Source organism: Lissotriton helveticus, chromosome 7 (assembly GCF_964261635.1).
Source record: "Lissotriton helveticus chromosome 7, aLisHel1.1, whole genome shotgun sequence".
NCBI lineage: Eukaryota > Metazoa > Chordata > Amphibia > Caudata > Salamandridae > Lissotriton > Lissotriton helveticus.
The window spans coordinates 164,544,324-164,563,664 of NC_136068.1; the positions used below are offsets into that span (position 1 = coordinate 164,544,324).

The 19,341-nt window shown below is 42.2% G+C and overlaps 1 long non-coding RNA gene and 7 other non-coding genes across 9 annotated transcripts; all 8 read right to left on the reverse strand.

Moving 5' to 3' along the window:
• Nucleotides 1-6,848: 6,848 nt before the first annotated feature.
• On the reverse strand, nt 6,849-18,352 carry LOC144768294 (uncharacterized). Of its 2 annotated transcripts, none has more exons than XR_013598524.1 (10): nt 18,305-18,352; nt 16,136-16,228; nt 15,701-15,787; nt 14,598-14,703; nt 12,673-12,804; nt 11,987-12,071; nt 11,553-11,632; nt 8,212-8,297; nt 7,485-7,576; nt 6,849-6,971 (listed from the first exon to the last, which is right to left on the reverse strand). It is a non-coding gene; the product is annotated as an uncharacterized LOC144768294 (long non-coding RNA). The 2 variants fall into 2 exon arrangements; XR_013598523.1 differs by lacking the exon at nt 18,305-18,352 and adding an exon at nt 17,328-17,372.
• On the reverse strand, nt 7,083-7,173 carry LOC144771271 (small nucleolar SNORD12/SNORD106). The gene has a single exon (XR_013599222.1). It is a non-coding gene; the product is annotated as a small nucleolar SNORD12/SNORD106 (small nucleolar RNA).
• LOC144771270 (small nucleolar SNORD12/SNORD106) lies at nt 7,655-7,745 on the reverse strand. The gene has a single exon (XR_013599221.1). It is a non-coding gene; the product is annotated as a small nucleolar SNORD12/SNORD106 (small nucleolar RNA).
• Nucleotides 8,369-8,461, reverse strand: LOC144771267 (small nucleolar SNORD12/SNORD106). Its single transcript, XR_013599218.1, has one exon. It is a non-coding gene; the product is annotated as a small nucleolar SNORD12/SNORD106 (small nucleolar RNA).
• LOC144771269 (small nucleolar SNORD12/SNORD106) lies at nt 11,709-11,802 on the reverse strand. The gene has a single exon (XR_013599220.1). It is a non-coding gene; the product is annotated as a small nucleolar SNORD12/SNORD106 (small nucleolar RNA).
• On the reverse strand, nt 12,959-13,049 carry LOC144771272 (small nucleolar SNORD12/SNORD106). The gene has a single exon (XR_013599223.1). It is a non-coding gene; the product is annotated as a small nucleolar SNORD12/SNORD106 (small nucleolar RNA).
• LOC144771266 (small nucleolar SNORD12/SNORD106) lies at nt 14,777-14,870 on the reverse strand. Its single transcript, XR_013599217.1, has one exon. It is a non-coding gene; the product is annotated as a small nucleolar SNORD12/SNORD106 (small nucleolar RNA).
• Nucleotides 15,867-15,959, reverse strand: LOC144771268 (small nucleolar SNORD12/SNORD106). Its single transcript, XR_013599219.1, has one exon. It is a non-coding gene; the product is annotated as a small nucleolar SNORD12/SNORD106 (small nucleolar RNA).
• Nucleotides 18,353-19,341: the final 989 nt, after the last annotated feature.

Here is a 19,341-nt window from a genome sequence, read left to right on the forward strand (position 1 = left end):
ATATATATATATATATATATATATATATATATATATATATATATATGGGTAACTAATTTTAAAATATAGACATTGAAATATAGCATGTTTTCCCAATGTTTGCAACAATATTGAGAGCTAAGTGGTGAGTGATGGAGTAAGATATGGTATTTTGCTTTAGATATTTATAATTATATAACCGCACCGCCCCAGCCATTAGATAATGTAAACACAACAGGCAATAAATATCTTACCCAAGTATGGCCCATATTATTGCATCAGTAGTCCTGAAATTAGCATTAAGGAAATAGACATGCTGCTTAGGATGCATTTTGCCCGATGAGCAATATAATTAATGCATAAAGGAAAAAGCAAGGAGTTAGTTAGAATATTTCATTCAACCAGTGTACAGTAAAATGTGTCTTTACAACCGCTCCTTTGAGGCTTAAATCTATTGGAATCTTCAAATTTAACAACACCAAATATGTGTCCTGATCAACTGTTGACTGGCAGTAGGCAAGCCGCCTCATGTTTGAGGCGTGATCACCTACTTTCCTCCGGATTGTCTGCATATCTCTGAATCTTCTCACTGATGCCGCTTAGCCAGTCCGCTTTCCTCGAGTCTCCATAAAACAGCCATTAGGAAGGGAACGGGAACAGGGTGCAATTAGTGATAAAAGTCCTCAAAATTCACCTAGTTATCCATTCCAAGCAGCCCAGAAGCAAACATCCAAGCAATCAAATTTCTCAGGCCCCAACATTTGTTTTTTCTTGCGTTCTTCCCCGCTACACCAACATGCAGAATTTTACCTCCGATAGTGTGCGTGCAGCCCCAGACATCTAAGGGCATCACAGACCTGTTATTCAGACTGATATAATTAATGTAATTCAATGTACAGCTCAAACCATCACACTACTCCTTAAAAAAGATTCAGTGATAAACAAAGCCCTCCAGCTTGGATTTTTAATATATTTTATTAAGCAGCATTAACAAAATATTAACTATAAAAGGAAATAAAAACCTAAATAGATTTTATTTCATCTATTAGAGGACATCACTGACCAAGCATCATGTGCTTAGCTCATACCTTTGATCATACCTTTTGAGTTTTGAAAAGGTCTGAAAGTAGATCATTTCTTGGATCTAATCTTTTAGCTTGTCAAGTTCATATAACTGCCACATTAAATGCTAGGAGGAATGGTTTCATTCTCATGCAACCCAGTCTTGTATTTGATAAAACAAAAGTAAACGTTTCTGCCTTACAAGAAATACTCATTTACCAACATTTTAGTACGGCTTGTTAAATCCATGTATATACATTTTGCAGTATAATATACATGTTCAGTCTTAAATTGTTGCAAGTGAAAGTTAAGTTATAAAATTCGTATTTTCCAAGGTCAATAAGTGTTCCAACGCTCTCTAGCAATACCTAATTTCCTAAACCATTTGACAAAATCTGATCACTTACAATTTCCCAAAAATGTATAGGTTTGTTCCCCCCCCCCCCCCCCAAAAAAAATGTATGAAACAACGGGGGACAATAAGCATGTTCTTTTCAATGGTTATGCCATAATTTAAGAAAATCTAAAACGTGCAAATATTTTTTTACGCAAGTGCAGCGGCAAATTTAAAATTGATGGTAAATTCAGAATACTTGCTCCCCATACAGTTGCCAAAGAATTTTTTTTTACGCTGTAAAGCAAGTTTGATTAAAAAAAACAAAAAAATCTTTGAAAATATTGGCAAGCAGTAAGCGACCCCAGGAGAGGGCATATTGATTAATAAATTATTAAAACATTACCAATTAGTCCTTCCATAAAGTATGTGTAGGCATAACCTTAAATCTAAGCAAGGGAGTGGGGGGGTTGTCACATAACTCGAGTGTGGGGGAACTTAAGACAATAAAACCAAACATTAAATGTGGCATTGCCAGTTTCTAGCTTGCCGCATTTGCTCGGTTTATCGCCACACTTACTTGCTACTGCCATCCCTACCCAGGGGGGCTGCTGACACCCGCCTCTACTTGCAACGAACGGTGCAGGGGACCACAACCTCCAGCCTGCTGTGCTCGGTGCACAGATCATCATCGCAGAAGCGCTAGGAGGTGCTTCATAAGCAGCCGCAGGACGTGGGCGTGCCCTATCAAAGGGTGGGCCCGTCTGTGCCTGTCAGTAGCCAGAGGAGACTGGGCTAGGTCACTTTCATCTGGTACACTGAACATGCAGACCTTTACTTGGTTTTTGGGCCCAGCCCGAACTGCCAAGCCATGTCTTCCCTGGACCGGAATCAAGCTTCCCAGGACCGGTTTCTGGCATTACAGCAGTCTTCAGCCGGGCTTGCTTGACTCCAGTGGCAAAGTGAGCAAGGGACTCACGTCTGAGCATACCCTGCCAACTTTCTTTGTTCGCCCTAAATTGGCAGGGTATGCTCAGACGCGAGTCCCTTGCTCACTTTGCCACTGGAGTCAAGCAAGCCCGGCTGAAGACTGCTGTAATGCCAGAAACCGGTCCTGGGAAGCTTGATTCCGGTCCAGGGAAGACATGGCTTGGCAGTTCGGGCTGGACTGTTCCCATGAGGCACAGGGTCAGACTGATTTGCATAAGGCCATGTCTGAACTGGGGTGCGGAGTGAGCTAAAGAACAGTGATGGATTAAACCCAGATCAGTTGACTGGGGGTGAGTGCTTGTATTGTCAACGCTCCGTCCATCACTACCTTTGGTTTTTCTTTGAACCATTTAACAGCCATTCCCCTGCACTCACTGTTGGATGATCTGGTCAGAATATATCAATCTAACTCTAAAGTCATTGTCGCTGGGGATGTTAATGCTTCGCAGATCCACAAATGCTACATAAAGCTTCTGCTTACTAAGTAGCACATATTACCAGGTGAGTAAAGTGGATCTGAAAGCTTGATCACATGTGCTTATTTGGAATGGAAACCTGCCTGGTATGTTGACTATCGTGTGATCATCCATCCAACATTGTAATTGATCTAGGACTTGCCTGGAAAAAATCTTTTGAAAATGGTCTATCAGGCTGATGGGTCTGTAATTGGAGGGGATAGCAGTGTCGCCCTTTTTGTAAATGGTAATTCTCTGCTCCCCTCCAGGATTCTAGAATGTCCCCACCAGCCAATATAAAATTAGATAAAAGATTTATGTACGGGCCCATATAGTTGGTTCTGATATGTACATATCGCCTGGGATCCAATCGTGGTCACAGGCTTTCCCCGCCTTTATTCTTGCTGACAGTGCCTTCTAGGCTGAAGGCCAATGCTGGGTTATTAGCATTCGCCGCAAGGGTAGTGATAGCTGGGTTATGTTTGGCCATATAGGTGTTTAAACTGCACTGAACCTCTATCCTGGAATATCGTTTTTTTAAACGGTCCGCCCAGGTATCTTTTTTATCCACACACCCAATGTACACATGAACACCCCTGTAGTGGGATCAATGACTTGTGCCGTCTTATATTACTTGTTCACTTGATTGTATTGTGATGTGTCATGTATGTTACTATTACCCCACCATGTTAGTGACTACTATATTGCTCCCATTGTCTGTTCACTCCTACTGCCCTGTCTTTGTGAAGCGCTCTGATATCCGTAAGGATCTTGTTCGGGGTGTTCATGTGTACCTTGGGTGTGTGGATAAAAAAAAGGATACCTGGGCGGACCGTTTAAAAAAACGATATTCCAGGATAGAGGTTCAGTGCAGTTTAAACACCTATATGGCCAAACATAACCCAGCTATCACTACCCTTGCGGCGAATGCTAATAACCCAGCATTGGCCTTCAGCCCAGAAGGCACTGTCAGCAAGAATAAAGGCGGGGAAAGCCTGTGACCACGATTGGATCCCAGGCGATATGTACATATCAGAACCAACTATATGGGCCCCGTACATAAATCTTTTATCTAATTTTATATTGGCTGGTGGGGACATTCTAGAATCCTGGAGGGGAGCAGAGAATTACCATTTACAAAAAGGGCGACACTGCTATCCCCTCCAATTACAGACCCATCAGCCTGATAGACCATTTTCAAAAGATTTTTTCCAGGCAAGTCCTAGATCAATTACAATGTTGGATGGATGATCACACGATAGTCAACATACCAGGCAGGTTTCCATTCCAAATAAGCACATGTGATCAAGCTTTCAGATCCACTTTACTCACCTGGTAATATGTGCTACATAGTAAGCAGAAGCTTTATGTGGCATTTGTGGATCTGCGAGCCGCGTTTGTTCTGGTGCCGCATGACTTGTTATGGAAGACTAGATCCCTTATTACAATACCAATTACAACACCTCTCATACCCCTCTTCTGTGACCTTGGGCTGAAGATTATTATTATTATTATTAAGCGTTCTTATATAGCGCTCGATTACCCGTAGGCATCTCGGCGCTTGCCTTGGGAACCCGTCCTGGTTTTCCCCTGTGAGATACCCGTACTGGGCATCCCCAAGGTGAAAGCCAGGCATCCCGCCGCGGGGGGGGCCGTAGTGGAGATTAAGCAAGCTAATGCCCAGAGCTGCAGAGTGTGAACCTGTGACTCGAGTAGGCACCGAAACGAGAATTATCGAGTCCGTGGATATGTGGGCTCAAGACCCAGCCGCGTCGGGAATTGAAACCTGGTCCCAGGTTGGACCTCTGCTTCAGGGTCTGCCGCCTCTAACCAGTGAGCCACACTTCTCCACTGAAGAGAATTGAGTATTTGGCTGCTCTGAAACCCTTAACCTATGGCTGCGCCAACTTATCGAAATTCTCTCCAGGAGGTTAGGATGATTAATGGTGCAAAAAGCTTACCATGGTTCAAGCACATTGCAGACTGGTGCAAGTTATTGAGTATGGAGGACCTGTGAGAATATCCGGATAGGGCTACAAGAGGATTTATTGAGATTAAAAGCCCAATATTGGGAGGTGGTGGGCATTAACCATACTAAACTTGACCAATGGTCAGTTGACATCCACATTTTTAGCTGTAAAGTCACGCCCACAATTTGAACCCTTTCTGGATAGAATCTCGCCCCCTCTTGCAATAAGTCTGAGATTCAGATAAGGCAATCTGCTCTTAAAAATTCCTAGCAATGAGGCAGCTGACCTAGTACTGGGTTTATCTCCTGCCTGTACTACTGCTATAGAAACCGAAGAACAAGTTTTGTTTTTCTGCCCTAGATATCAACAGATACATATGCAGGTGGAGAAGACCAATTTGCCTCAAGTTAGGAGCTAATCAGTATCAATTTCGTACAGAATTCTAAAATCAGATGTATCTGAACCAAGTTTTTTCAGTCTCTTTATTTGCCTTCTGGATAATCCGACAAGCTTTTATTATAGATTGCACTGTATTCATTATCTTGTAAAATATGTACTTCTGTATTGTGTACTTTAGGAGCACTCCTCCCATTTCTTCAGGGGCATGTCTCCTAGCAGGAAGCATGCCTCACACCTGTTCATTAATGTATGCGGATGTATGTTTGGCTGTCCATTTCTAGTGGTCTTTTTAATAAGCTACTTGAAAATGTACCCATTTTTATAATCCTAAAATGCCTGAATAGTTTTTCAACCTTGGTCTATGATTGGCACAAACAGTAGCAGCATTTCACAAAGAAATAAAGGCACAGATGTGCTGAAAACGAGACTTCAGAAGCAGTATGCTGAAAGTCCTTGATGGAGAAATATTTTGAGGTATAATGGGTGTAAGAGTACCTTCCACAGCAGCTGGTCCTACGCGACACCTCTAGCAACCAGATTGCTTATGCTTACTTCGAGAAGTCACATATCTTAACAGGGAAACTGTGCAGCAAGTGCACTTTAGGTTCATGTGCATAGTTAATACACAGACACAAGAAGAGCATGAGGCCCAAAAGAAACTCATTCACTGTACCACACCTCTGATGCCTCCTATCTCCTGGCAAGCGAGCACGGTCACTGAGCAAAAAGAGTGAGGGGGCCAGAGAGTATGCAACTAATTTATTCAGCATGCTCCTTTGATGCATTTTTTAAAAACTAAATGGAGCCCCCAAAGAATGAACAGGCAGAATGGCTGCAGACTGTTTTCCAAACGGGCCACATGGAAAGGCCCGGCAGGCGGCAAAAGGTAGTCTGGCCGCACTGCAAGTACCTACGGCGTAGACAATGTTTCAGCCAAGTTGTACACTAGCGTGGCTGCTGTTGAGCAAGCCTAATAGTTAGCAGGGTAGAGGAGAGTGGCATGGAATGGTCTAAAGTGGAGCTTTATGGAGTGGTGTAGTTGAGCAGTGGCATAGAGTTAAGTGGCATGGTGTGGAGTGGCAAACTGTCTGAGAGTGGCCTAAAGTGAAGTGGCATATAGTACAGAGTAGATTGGCGTACAGTGCATTGGTTTTGAGTAAAGTGGTGTAGACTGCATTGGCACAGATTGTTGTGACGTTAAGTGGCAGACTTCAAAGACCTGGAGAGGCATGGAGTAGTGGGGCATAGAGTGTATGAGAGTAGATTGCATCAAAGTAAATCAAAGCAGTTGTCAAATCCATGAAATTGTTAAACCACAGCAGGAAGTAGGATGTTGCTACTACATGAACTGTGATGACAGATCACCGACCCGATGAAGGAAAAATGGTAGTGATTTGAGGCAAAGGGATTCTTCCTAGAGACCAGTTTCAAATACTTCAGCACCCCCCACATAGGGCCAGTAAGCGCTATATTAATCAAACTGATAACATTTTCTTTGTTTTGTACAGTTGTCGAAGGACAAAGAGCACCCACCAAAATCAAAGTGTGAAAACAGCATCAGGTGCCGGTGGCAAACAATCTACCCACATCCAGGTTCTAGGGTATGCTCGTATGTACGAAACAAATTTGCACACAAACAAAAACACAAGGACATTTAAATTCCAAATCAGAAAATATTTATTGCTATTTATCCATCAACAATGGACACTGAAAACAATTGATGAGAATGCACCAAATATTTCCATCTTCAGGTTGTCAGCAAAAGTAGTAGACTTTCTTAATCTGAAAAGACATATTCGGAATTAAGTACAAAATGTATAACGTTTTAACCTAAACAAGTGTACACAGAAATCTAGGTCATACATTAAACAACTAATGCAAATCGTGGTAGATGCTGGTTTATCAGACAAAACTGGCCTTTAAGCTTTAATCAACTCAACATTGCCGATCTGACGGGGAAAGAGTAGTCATCACTTAAACCAGCAGCTCAGCGCTTTACTCTATGGCAGGGGTTTCTTGTTTTTACTTGCTTTACTAGTGGACGAAGTTGCTACTGTTTACAATGCACAAAACAAAGGTCAGAACAATGTTACTATATTTAATCTATAGTTTATACTGTGCGTGTAAGAAAGTGGACAGAATAAGCACATAGTGTGCAAGGTTACTGTTGGGACAGCATAGAAGGTAATTCAAAGCAGAAGGAACCTCCCCTGCACCAGACCCCTGAAATGTGACCTTCAAACACATACAAGAAAAAAATTAATTTTACATTGTAAAGAAAAAAAGTCTGCATACCAAGTAGATTGAGATATTCGCAAGAGGTCAACCAGTTTCTTAATACTGCACAAATTCCTGTGATGCGCACCACCAGCTGCTTTGCTTCAGTACTGTGGGAGACATGTAAAAACAAAAAAACTTCAGATTGAAGGGAAAGCATGACGGAAGCGATACTATCGGAGCCATGAACTGGTTTATCAGACAAAACTGGCTATTAAGCAATAATCAAATCAACATTGCCGATCTGACGGGGAAAGAGAAGTCATCACTTAAACCAATGGCTCATTCAAACGGTTTTTCCTTCTCTACACAAGTATCATACATTAAATTTCAGATGTCCGTTATGTCAGATTTGTGCAGCAAGTAGAACTATGCAACACTGCAAAGGTCAGGAGGCAAATCTGGCGGCTGCTGATCTCCTTGTAGAGGTACTGTCAAGAGAGGTGATGGTATCCGTAATACAGGAGCAAACAAACCTCGACAAGCCAATAGGTCCGGCCCTGGCATGCATGCAACATTTCAAAACCTAGGACTCCTTTTCACTTGGCTGTAAATGTGTGATCTCATAAGATGACGTCAAATTAAGTGGAACCACTTCCCCAAATTAACGTGTGGCTGGCGAAAACAATGAATTAAAATTACACAGACCAAGGGATAAGGAGAGCTGACATGTATACAAAGTAAGAAAAATCTTCAGGCTAAACATTATGCAGTTACAGGCTTAAACATGCGGACTTATACATACCTGCGACAGGTTTTGATGAGAACAGGCCAATGTGAGTCGACACCTTGTTTTTATCCCTCCTATCGCATGCTACACCTCTGCAGGACCTAAAAGGGAAAAGAAAAGTCAGTTTTGAACGAGAATTGGAAACGTGGGTTATCTTAAAATCAAAATATCTGCTGGTTTATCAGACAAAACTGGCTGTTGAGCTTAAACAAATCAACATAGTCGATCAGATGGGGAAAAAAGTTCAGTCATCATTTAAACCAACAACTTTGGAACACAGCAGAAAAAGCAGCTCCAGTGAATATACAGTTGCTAAATGTGAGTATTTGCACAAATGGGCCAAGCAGGATTCAAGCATACTCTGGTTATAAGGTGTATTAATCTATGAAGAATATCTAGTACAAAGGCCTTTCGCCAACTATGCAGATCAAAAAAAGGTGAAATGCCCCCTCCTCTCCCAAGTGAAAACAAGTTTGTCCCTGCTAATAAAATGTCAAACCTTCACTCGGAACTGTCCCCCCCCCCCCCCCATTACAAGCGACAGTAAAATTCTTAAAGTGGCAGTACCATCATTGGGAAGAGAGGCCAGGCTCAGGCAAAGCCAACAGGTCTTACTTTTGTGAGATACTGGGCTGACCAATGCTTTAACCAAAATGCTTTGATGCTGTACAACATAGGTAAAGAAACGATGCGTTTAGAACCATACACATGGCTTTAGAGAACTGCGTCATTATGTAGGGGTATGCATGTTTAATGCCTGGAACTCCAGACGGTCCGCCATGGCATGTCGACAGACTAAAAAGGCAACACAGTAGCGCTTGGTAAAGGTGTGCCATTGACCAAGTAGCTACAAAGGACCTTTTAAACCCAATTTGTGCAACTTTTCCACAACAAAGTCCTTCGCAGGAAGGCTGGGAGCTGTATAGTTTGGTTAAAATGGCATTGAGACTACTTTGAGGAGGAATTTCGGACTGGCGCATACAAACCGGTCCTCTTGGGCTTGTATGAAGAACTCTGGTACAGGGAGTACTTGCAGTTCACTAATGTTGAGGTAATGGCCACCACAAACCCCAACTTCCAGGAGAGAAACTGAAGGGGACTTAAATGTAGGGATTCAGAGGGTGGCGCCATGAGCCCGGTGAGGACTAATTAAGACCAGTAGGCACTCTAAGCGGTATAGCTCTACACCCTCCGTGAAGGCCTTCACAACCGGAACTCTAAAGAGGGAGGAGTGTTCCCAATTTTGCAGTAGCTAGCTGCTGCCAAGTGCTAAATTTTTTTTTTGCAAGAGTCAACCAATAAGGCCATGTATAGTAGGCTTTAAAGGGCCCAGAGTTTTGTATAGACTGGTGAGGAAATCTTTGAGGTAAAATGGACATTTATTGGCAAGAGAGGTACCCGAAATCTAGGACCTGCGGTGCGAGAAAAAAAAAACACTGTTTAGCAGACGGATATCCAAATATCAAACTTGGCCTTGCCTCTGGGTGAGATCGGTCTAAGCAGCAGCCACTATTGAGGGCTGAGTCCAGGAGAATATCAGAGCGGTCTGAACGGTGGTTATAGAACATGGAGGCGAAGTTTGGTCATTTTACAATAAGGTGAACACTTGAGGCACTCAAAAGCTAAAAGTACCTGTAAATAAATGTTGGGTGGTGGGGGGGGCGTCCACTGAAAGATTAGTTGGACTCTTGCTCAGCAGGTTTTTCCGTGTAGAGACCGCTCTGGGGGCACAATTCACCCCGTTTTTAGGTCTCCCTTATGCCGCACGCACGCATTGCATAGGAGACCTCTTGGAATCTATTTGCTTTTTTGCCCAAAAACATGCACTTTGCATTGTTTTCAATGGCAACGCATGCATGTTTGGAGATTCCCTTGCAGGAGCGAGCTTTGGCGACATCTGTTTGCAATTAACTTTCAAACATAGTGCCCCTGCTCGCTCCCGCAAGGGAAACACTATTTTGCTAGTTATTTATTTCCTGTGGCTTATTTGCCTCGCAGCTTGTTCTGCTGCGTTCTGCGGTTTTAGTTTCACTTTTAGCCGATCTTTGTTATGCGTTCTTCGAACTCAGCATCTCCTGCTCGCTACAAGATTGCTGTGCTTTATCTACATTTATTTACTTTTCTGAGGATGAGCACTTCCCAGCAGTGTTTCGGTTTGGTTTAATTTTGAACACTCGCCCGCTCCACGACCATTTTAATGGTAAGGATTGAGTAGGTTACCCATCTTCAAAACGTATTGGCGTTATGAACCCTCCCAGTAATTTTGACAAGATATGAAAAGAAACAAATGCATACCAGTATTTTTAATGTTGACACGCGTTTGAGGTGCAGGTAAGTAACATTCTGAAAACTGCTGTGGCCTTTGCGTGCTTGCCGCCTTTTAGGCTGGTCATTTCACTGTGCTTGAGAATGCGGCTTGAAATACCCCAGCAGGATGACTAAATAAATGTGATCAGCCAAGTTACACCCCGTAAAATCCGCTGATGTATATGGAGTGTAGGCTCTTGAACAAATAGTTAATCACCTGCCGCATCTGCTGATCACATTTATTCTCCACAATTTAAGTGACTGAGGAACAATTTGTTGTCAGATACAATTGTCAACATATAACTACAAGCTGTAGGAATATGCTGGCACTATAAATTGCTTAGTTTTTGGTGAGTTGCAAAACTTTTTATCTTGCCATCACCATTTGCTAACTAGAGTTTAGTTTTTTTTCTGCCTTTTAGAAACGCGGCCAACTGAAGCACTATGCTCGACATTGCAGTGTTTCCTGCACAGGTTATGATGTTTGCTTAGCCTGGAATGCAGGACATCATAAAAAGCAGAATGCAAGCCTTTAGAAGCATGGCGTTTTCTAATGCTACTTGACGCCGATGTAATCCTCAGCAGCATTGTTTTTTATTTCTGATGAAATATTAAACTGCGTCATGGCTATAGCATTGGCATAGCCAATAGGTATCGCCTTTGGGTCCTTATAAGTGTTTAGCCAAAGGCGAGACCTATTGGCTATGCCAATTACAGTCATAATGACTGTTGATGAGGACTTTCATAGACCAGGTAAATGCTATCAAAGAAAAAGCTGGTGTGTGAACGGTGGTCACAGGAAGATTGAAATTTCCCCTTTAGTGAGTGAAGCTAAATCAGCCACAAATTAAATGCTTGTCCATTTTTGCAACCAATCCATGACATGTTCTTTAGGGGCTACAGTCATGACACCAAAAGATAGTGACCTCCCAACAAAACTCCAAGCAATAGCTCCAAACCTATTTTGATATTGCTCTACATAATTAGTACGAACTGGCAGACATGGACAATCAGATAAAAATAACACAAGGTCACACATGCAGTTTTACCTTGATCATGGATGGGCACATTCCATGCACGAAACTGGCGAAGCAGTAGCCCTCCATTACATTATGCTCATTGCCGAGACCTGGGAAGAGTTGATTGTAAGAGTTAATAAGCAGAATTTAAAAAAACTGCTACAGTATGCACAGCACATGGGTAACGTTGCTGTTTCAGACACAACTGGCAAAAAATGTTTCCTTAATCAACAGAGTCGATCTGATGGGGAAAAAAGTTCAGTCATCACGAACAGACAGCAAAGAAACCCAAGACTACAGAACCTTCCATGCATTCAATTGACAGAAAGGCATGATGGGAGGTATACATGAAGCACATTGAAGAGCTCTCGTATGGCTGCTACGAGCTATGGAATAATGGGGGAAGGGGGAAACACTTCTGAATTTGTAATTGGGCTCTTGAAAGCCTGGTAGATTTTACCCACCTGCACTACAGGAACAGTAGTGGGGCCCCTGGGAGTCCATCGCGCGCATCTTCTAGTGATCGGTAATGAGAAGCATTGTCGACGCCTAAAAAGGGGGAGAAAAAATATATAAATAAAGGAATATGAAAAGCAGATAAGTGGACAGACTAACATCTTTAATAGTTTCCAGTTTATTGAAAAAAAAATTTACCACTAAAATAGCGATCTTATGGGAAAATAGGTGCTCATCAAACCCAGACAAACACAAACGTTAAACATTAACTACATGACTGCGTAGTCTGAATCCGTGTGAAAAGTATAAAAAAGTAGTTAACACTTGGTGAACAACAGTGTGAACTCTGCCGAGTAGGACCCTACGCTCTGTGGAGAAGTCCCTACTTACTACACCTAGTTTTAAAAAGTCTCGATCTGGGGGCAAATCCTTTCCTACCTGACCCCTAACCCCCCCCCCGTACAGGAAACCTAAAGTGTGGAGATCTTTCCCTCTTTAAGAAACTTCTTAAACCCAACCTTTTATAAATTTTAAACTAAACATTGGTAGTAATGGAGTCCTTGCTTGGGATAGTCCAGTTTCCAGCAAGAAGCATAACTGATCTTTCCTCGACGGCTAACAAGTCTACCCCTTCCTCAGGGGGAAGTCAGTCACGGAGTTTGTGCACCTAGTCTCTTCTGCCCTTGAAACGTACCCAGTCCTTGTTACTCTTTTTATGTGTTTCTTCCTTCTCCCGAGGTTCAGGTGTCATCGGATAAAAATCCAACAAAAGTTCTCACCCCGCACACATTCTTCTGGATGTGCACAAGCTGCTTCCCTTCAGTACCTATGGAGACAGTAAAAGAAAAATACCTTTAGATTGAGGAGAAAAGCATACGATTGAAGCACACATTCTTGTGAGTACTGTGGGAGACTTTTAAAAACAAAAAGCTTCAGATTGAAGGGAAAGAATAACAGAAGCGATACTATCAGAGCCATGGAGTGGTTTATCAGACAAAACTGGCTATTAAGCAATAATCAAATCAACATTGCCGATCTGACGGGGAAAGAGAAGTCATCACTTAAACCAATGGCTCATTCAAACGGTTTATCTTTCTCTACTCAAGTATCATACATTCAATTTCTGATGTCAGTTGTGTCAGATTCTAAGAGTAAATATTTAGCTACTAAAACATTGCACCAACATCGCGCCTGGCAATCGAGAGGCAAATCTGGCTATCTCCTGTAGGGTTCGGATTGGTCTCAGTGAGCATGCCCATTTTATTTATTTATTTATTCAAAGTTTTATATAGCGCGAACAGGATCCTTACAGATATCAGAGCGCTTCACAAACACAGGGTAGGGGCAGTAGGAGTCAACAGAGATAATGGGAACAGTATAATAGTCAATAACATGGTAATAAACAGGGATAATAATAACATACATAAAACAAATCAATATACAATCAGGTAAAGAAGTAGTATAGGACAGCACAAGTCATTGATCCCACTACAGATGTCTTCAGGTACCCCTTGGGTGTGTGGGTGGCTTATACCAATGATTTAGTATAGAGAGAATAATGAGTGGGGCATCGGGAAAGTGGATCAGTAAACCAACGTGTATCATATCTTGGTCGGTAGTAAGAGAGTAGCGTAGTAGTGCCCCCATCAAGTAGAAGTATAGTGCCAAAGGACAGGGTGAGCAGTGATACAAGGCAATGCATAGTCTCTGATCCAACACCTATAAGGTTCAGGAGATCTTGGCCAGAAGGATGGTTTTCACCTCTTTCTTGAAGAGTGCAGTGGAGGAGATAAGCCTGGTTTCAGGAGGGAGCGCATTCCAGATCCTGGGTGCCATTCCTGAGAAGGAACGCTTGTATGTTTTCACTTTCCTGAATCTACGAGGTTTCAGGAGTAGATTTTTTGTACTCCTATTGGATCTCGAACCTCCCGATATAGACAACTTTTGAGCGAGGTAGTTTGGTGCCTTGTGGTGCACGGCCGCGTGTGTCATAACTGCAATTTTTAGCTGTATTCTGGCTTCAAAAGGCAGCCATTTTAAAGACTTCAAGTCTGGGGATATGTGCGAATGCTTTCTTGAGCCAGTAATGAGTCTCGCGGCAGCGTTCAGGGAGGCTCTTAAGGGTGCTGTTGTGGATAGCGGGAGTCCGCTGAGGGCTGCAATTCCGTAGTCTATTCGAGGGATGACTAAAGCTTGTACAGCAGTTTGGAAGTCTTTGGCAGGGAGGAAGGGTTTAATTTTCCTCAGTGTGTTTACTGGGGGTAAAATGCGAGGACCCGGTAAGGGAGCAGTCTATGCATGCTAGAACTGGGTACTGTCAAGAGGTGATGGTATCAGTAATACATGAGCAAACAAACATTGACAGGCCAAAAGGTCTGGCCCCGGCAAGCATGACACTTTCAAAACATAGGACTCCTTTCCACATGTGATCTGATAAAACGCCATCACATCTCAACTGAACCACTTCCCCTCACCAACGTATGGCTGGCAAAAACAAAATGTTAATTCAAATTAAGCAAAGAAAGGGATGAGGAGCGCTGACAAATATTTACACATTTTAACATCTTCAGGCTACACACTACCACAATTACAGGCTTCTATGTGGGGTTTTATACATACCTTTGACAGATTTCAGTGCAATCAGGTCTGAGTAGACACATTTTCCCCCCATCGCATGCCACAATTTAATACAAAGGATGGCGAGCTCCCTGCGCCTCTGCAGGACCTGAAAGGGGGGGAAAAAACTGGTCAGTTTTGAACAAGAATTGGAAACTGGTAATCTTAAAATCTAAATATTTGCTGGTTTATCAGACAAAACTGGCTGTTGAGCTTAATCAAAATCAACATAGTCGATCTGATGGGGAAAAAAGTTCAGTCATCATTTAAACCAACAACAACTTTGGAACAAACAATAAACATTCACAGATTTTTCTCTTACATGCAATGACAAATGTGGCATTCAATAAGTAGCACAATGTGGTTCGTTGATGGGGAGCTATTCCCTAGCTTTCAAGGATTTAAAGGGTGGACTCTTTCAGATAATGAGTTGGCGCATGGCAAGATGCACCGAAATGATACATCTTTACTACCATTGAAGGGGACCACGCTATCAGTCAGAAAAGTTGCACTGACTGACAGAGTGGCCATAGCTGCTGTACTTGAGCTAGAGAAGTACCAAGGTGGTAAAAAATAATTCCCAGGGCGAATTTTTTTTTATAAAAATCAAAAAGTATAACACTTGATGAGTTACTCTGAAGTATCCGAACCACTCACATTCTTTGCACTGTTTTACAGTTGTCATTACACGCCCATATTGCCTCTGTTTCACTGGGACACTCATTGTGCAATTCATTTCAACGGGGTTGTAATACCTACCCTTCCTGGTGCGAAGGATCCCAGATGATAAGGGCGGTTCCGATCGACAACTCTCTTTGTCGGGTATAAAGAGTCTTGTTGTGTGACCCACAGCTACTCTACGTTTTTCTACATTGACTAGTTTGGGGGTTGTTGCTGTAAGGTCGGTAAACATCCCCTTGGACCCTCCTATCACCGTATTGTTCATACTATCATTACAGCCAAAAGAAAGTGGCCTCCCAAAAATAAGATTCCGGGCAAACTTGCTTCAAACCCGTTTTTATATTGCTCTACATAATTAGCATGAACTGGCAAACAGAGGGCCAATCCCAGATAACAACAACCCAAGGTCACACATTCAGTTTTACCTTGCACATCATGGATGCTAGGCACATTCCATGCACGAAACTTGGCGAAGCAGTAGCCCTCCATTACATTATGCTCCTTGCCGAGACCTGGGAAGAGAGTAGATTGTAAGAGTTAATAAGCAGAATAAAAACTAATACACAGTAGGCACAGCACATGGGTAACGTTGTTGCTGTTTCAGACAAAACTGGCAAAAATGCTTCCAAACTCAACAGAGTCGATCTGATGGGGAAAAAAGTTCAGTCATCACGAACAAACAGCAAAGAAACCCAAAACAGAACCTTCCATGCATTCAATTGGCAAAGGCGTGATGGGAGGTATACCTAAAGCACAATGACGAGCTCTCGTACGAGCTAATGATTAAGTGGGAGAAAACACTTCCGCACTGGTAATGGATCTCTTGAAGGCGGATACAAATTTAACAAGAGATTACCCACCTATACATCTGCACTACAGGCACAGTAATGTGGGCCTTGGACTCCATCACGTGCATCTTCTGGTGATCCGTAACGAGACGCTTCTGCCGACGCCTAAAAAGGGGGAAATATTAAAAATATATGTATAAATTATAGGAAGGATACAAGTGGACAAACTAAAATCTTTAAGGATATTTCCCAGCTTATCAAACAACTATTGTACCACTAAAATAGAGATCTTATGGGAAAAAAGTTTACTCAAACCCGGACAAAACCGGCAAACAATAACTTAATATGGTCTGCATATTCTGAAACAGTAAAACTTTGGGAATATGGTTCATTTTTCTTAAGAAACATTGGTGGGACAAGGCCTTTTGGCAAGCCTTTGGTCATTTATAAGTTATTAACTCGTTTTACTAATAAAAAGGGTAAAAGAACCCCAAGCCTCAATCAATGTCGAACAGTATACTGGTATTTTGTCCACCCTCCAACTGGCCCACCGCCATAACGCGAGAAGGAGCTATAAAAAAAAGGTAGGTTGTGGAACCGCAAAACCACCTACTGAGAACAAATGTGCACGGGGAAGTGACAATAAAAGCAAAAAACACTTGCAAAAGATTTCAGGATTACTTTTAAAAGTAATCAGACACAAATACGTATTGATATTTTGTGCATTTGCCTCAGGCAAATATTATGTATGTGTTTAACAAACTAGTAAATATTACATTTTTGGATCACACGCACGGGGGGGGGCTGTTGCATCTATCACAGGAAGGTTTGAATGAGGTGCTACTTAATTGTCGAAAGCAAGTCTTATTACACCCCTCGATAATGTGGGTTTCCAGAATAAAGTAGTTTTGACATACAGAAGTAGTTTAACCTACAGAAATAGAATACTCGAATAAACATTTCATTTTTTGGAAGCGGTAAAATTGAAACTAACTATACAGTAAAAACACGTGTCTATTCTGCTCGCTCATTAGTTAAAAATCCACGAAACAACCAGTTAAAAGTAATTTCGGAATGGATAAGTCGTGTACTGTGTCTAAAAGGGAGCCAAAACACGAGGGTAAAAATATTAGCTTCCGGGTTCCAATAATATAACCCAACGCTTATGCACTAGTAATTCTAGGGTTATAAGAACACTATGCAAAGCTTCAACATACAACGCCTACGTAAGACTACAGACACGTGCTGCCCCCGCCCGGCTTACTTTTTGGGCAGCAGGTAAGCAAATACAAGGCCTGGACCATTCTCCGGTTGCATTTCCCATGCACCATCACTCGTTAACTAAAAGGAGCAAGTAAAGATCCCAGCTATATACTAAGCAAATGTAGACTATCCAAGGAGTGGTTTCAATTTGGGACACATAATTGAAAGCTTTTACAAACGTAAATTGAAGAGGCGTTCTCTTAACCTAATACTCGGCAGTCTCGTTTGAACTTTGTAGGCACAGCGGACCTCTAACTCACAGAAAACTGAGCTCGTGCGGGACTTTGAAATGCACTTTGTGCTACCGGAAGCGCCCCACCCAGACTGAACAAATAACCCCAATGAGGAGGTTGAGATGGGCTCCTCTGACCTCAGCATACACCCTGCAGCAATCAAAAGCAGTGCACAGAAACTAAAAGTGATGCAAATGTCTATGGCCTCTGCCAGCAACGACGTTTATAAAGGTCATAGATGGTGGAGCTCATTTGAAATGACCGCCTTAAAAAAAATCTAACGTGGGAAAGTACAATTTTCCAACTAAACGTTAACATTGCGCGTCACTGTTTGCACAACAATCCAATTTTAGAACATTTTACGGTAAAACCGTGCATTAACGTACAGTGTCCACGTGTTGGGTATAGGGTGAGGGGCCGATCTCGGCGGGGGGGGTTTTGAAAAGTGACAATCATAACACAGAAAAAACTGGCAGACAAACAGAATTTGCAGGTTACAGAATAAATCAGAAGCATAAAATGCAACATGGGCACGTACAGGCTGCCCACCATGGGTGTTGACCAACCTAGGTCTCTCACCGACCGGCACGTTGGGCAGAGTTCAAAATATCCCATTCACAAAATCAAAACTGCACATCTCCAAGCAAAAAAGATGCGGTTCGAAAGTGTCTAAATAATAGTCGAATTGCCCAAACTACGCTTAAAACAGAAGGATGGCTTGAGATTGAAAGTGCAGAGCGCTCACCATACATCCGCCCTCGACCACAGCCGTGCACAAAAGACTGAGGATGACGCTTAGACCGGAAGTTACGCCAAGGGGCGATACAAAGCGCAACAGCTGAAAAAAGAGTCCGAAACGAGGACAACCTATACAAAGACGGTGATAGGTAACGCAATGTAAAGTTCAAGCCGAATTAGTTCAATAGAATATAAATAGTTCGTAATATTTCCAAATTTGCTGAGCACTAGCAACGTAAAATTGTCAGTTTTAATTGCTCCACTGTGTAGAATTTAAACTATGCAATACTTTCATAACATGCATTTCCAGAGAAATAGGATGGTTGTTGTCTAAAACTAAGTGACAAGGAATTTGAATATAGTTTGTCCAACCCAGGGCTTTCAGTGGGATGAAAAACATGGGGTCTCGAAAAGGGAAGTGGTCTGTCATCAAGGACGTGGCTTCAAATACCTAAACTAAAATCCTAAGCTTCCCAAAGTCTGCCACATGATCAGCATATTGCGTTAAGTGTCTGCGGACTTCTGTTAACGCTGAAACACATATAACACAACTGTGACACAAGCCAGAACTATTGGGTTCTGGCAATGCTTATTAGCTGCATAAGATAAATGAGTCAACGATGACATACATGCAAATAGATCCGATTTAGGTGGGAGACCTACGATTTTTGAAGCAAAAATTGCTTTCTTTTGGCTGTCTCCCTCTTGTTCCTCTCTGTCTGCTTCCACAGACGTCGAAAAGGGAATTCCATTCTCCCATGTTTTTGTTTTTTCAATCTCACACTTTCTTCTAAAATGTTGGCATGTATGTCATGTGTTTGTGTAATGATAATGTTTCAATTCTGCAAATATGAGAAGATTATGAATTACACATGACTATGGTCTCTATCACTCCCCCTATTTCATTGAGGCGTCCTCCTCTGTAGTCTCTCCATGTTAAACACTTGCACGCTTTTTCTTCCCACATCTTCTTGAAAACCTCCATCTGCATATTTCACACCTCCTCTCATTCTTCTTTAGCTCCCCATTTTCACTGACTCCTGT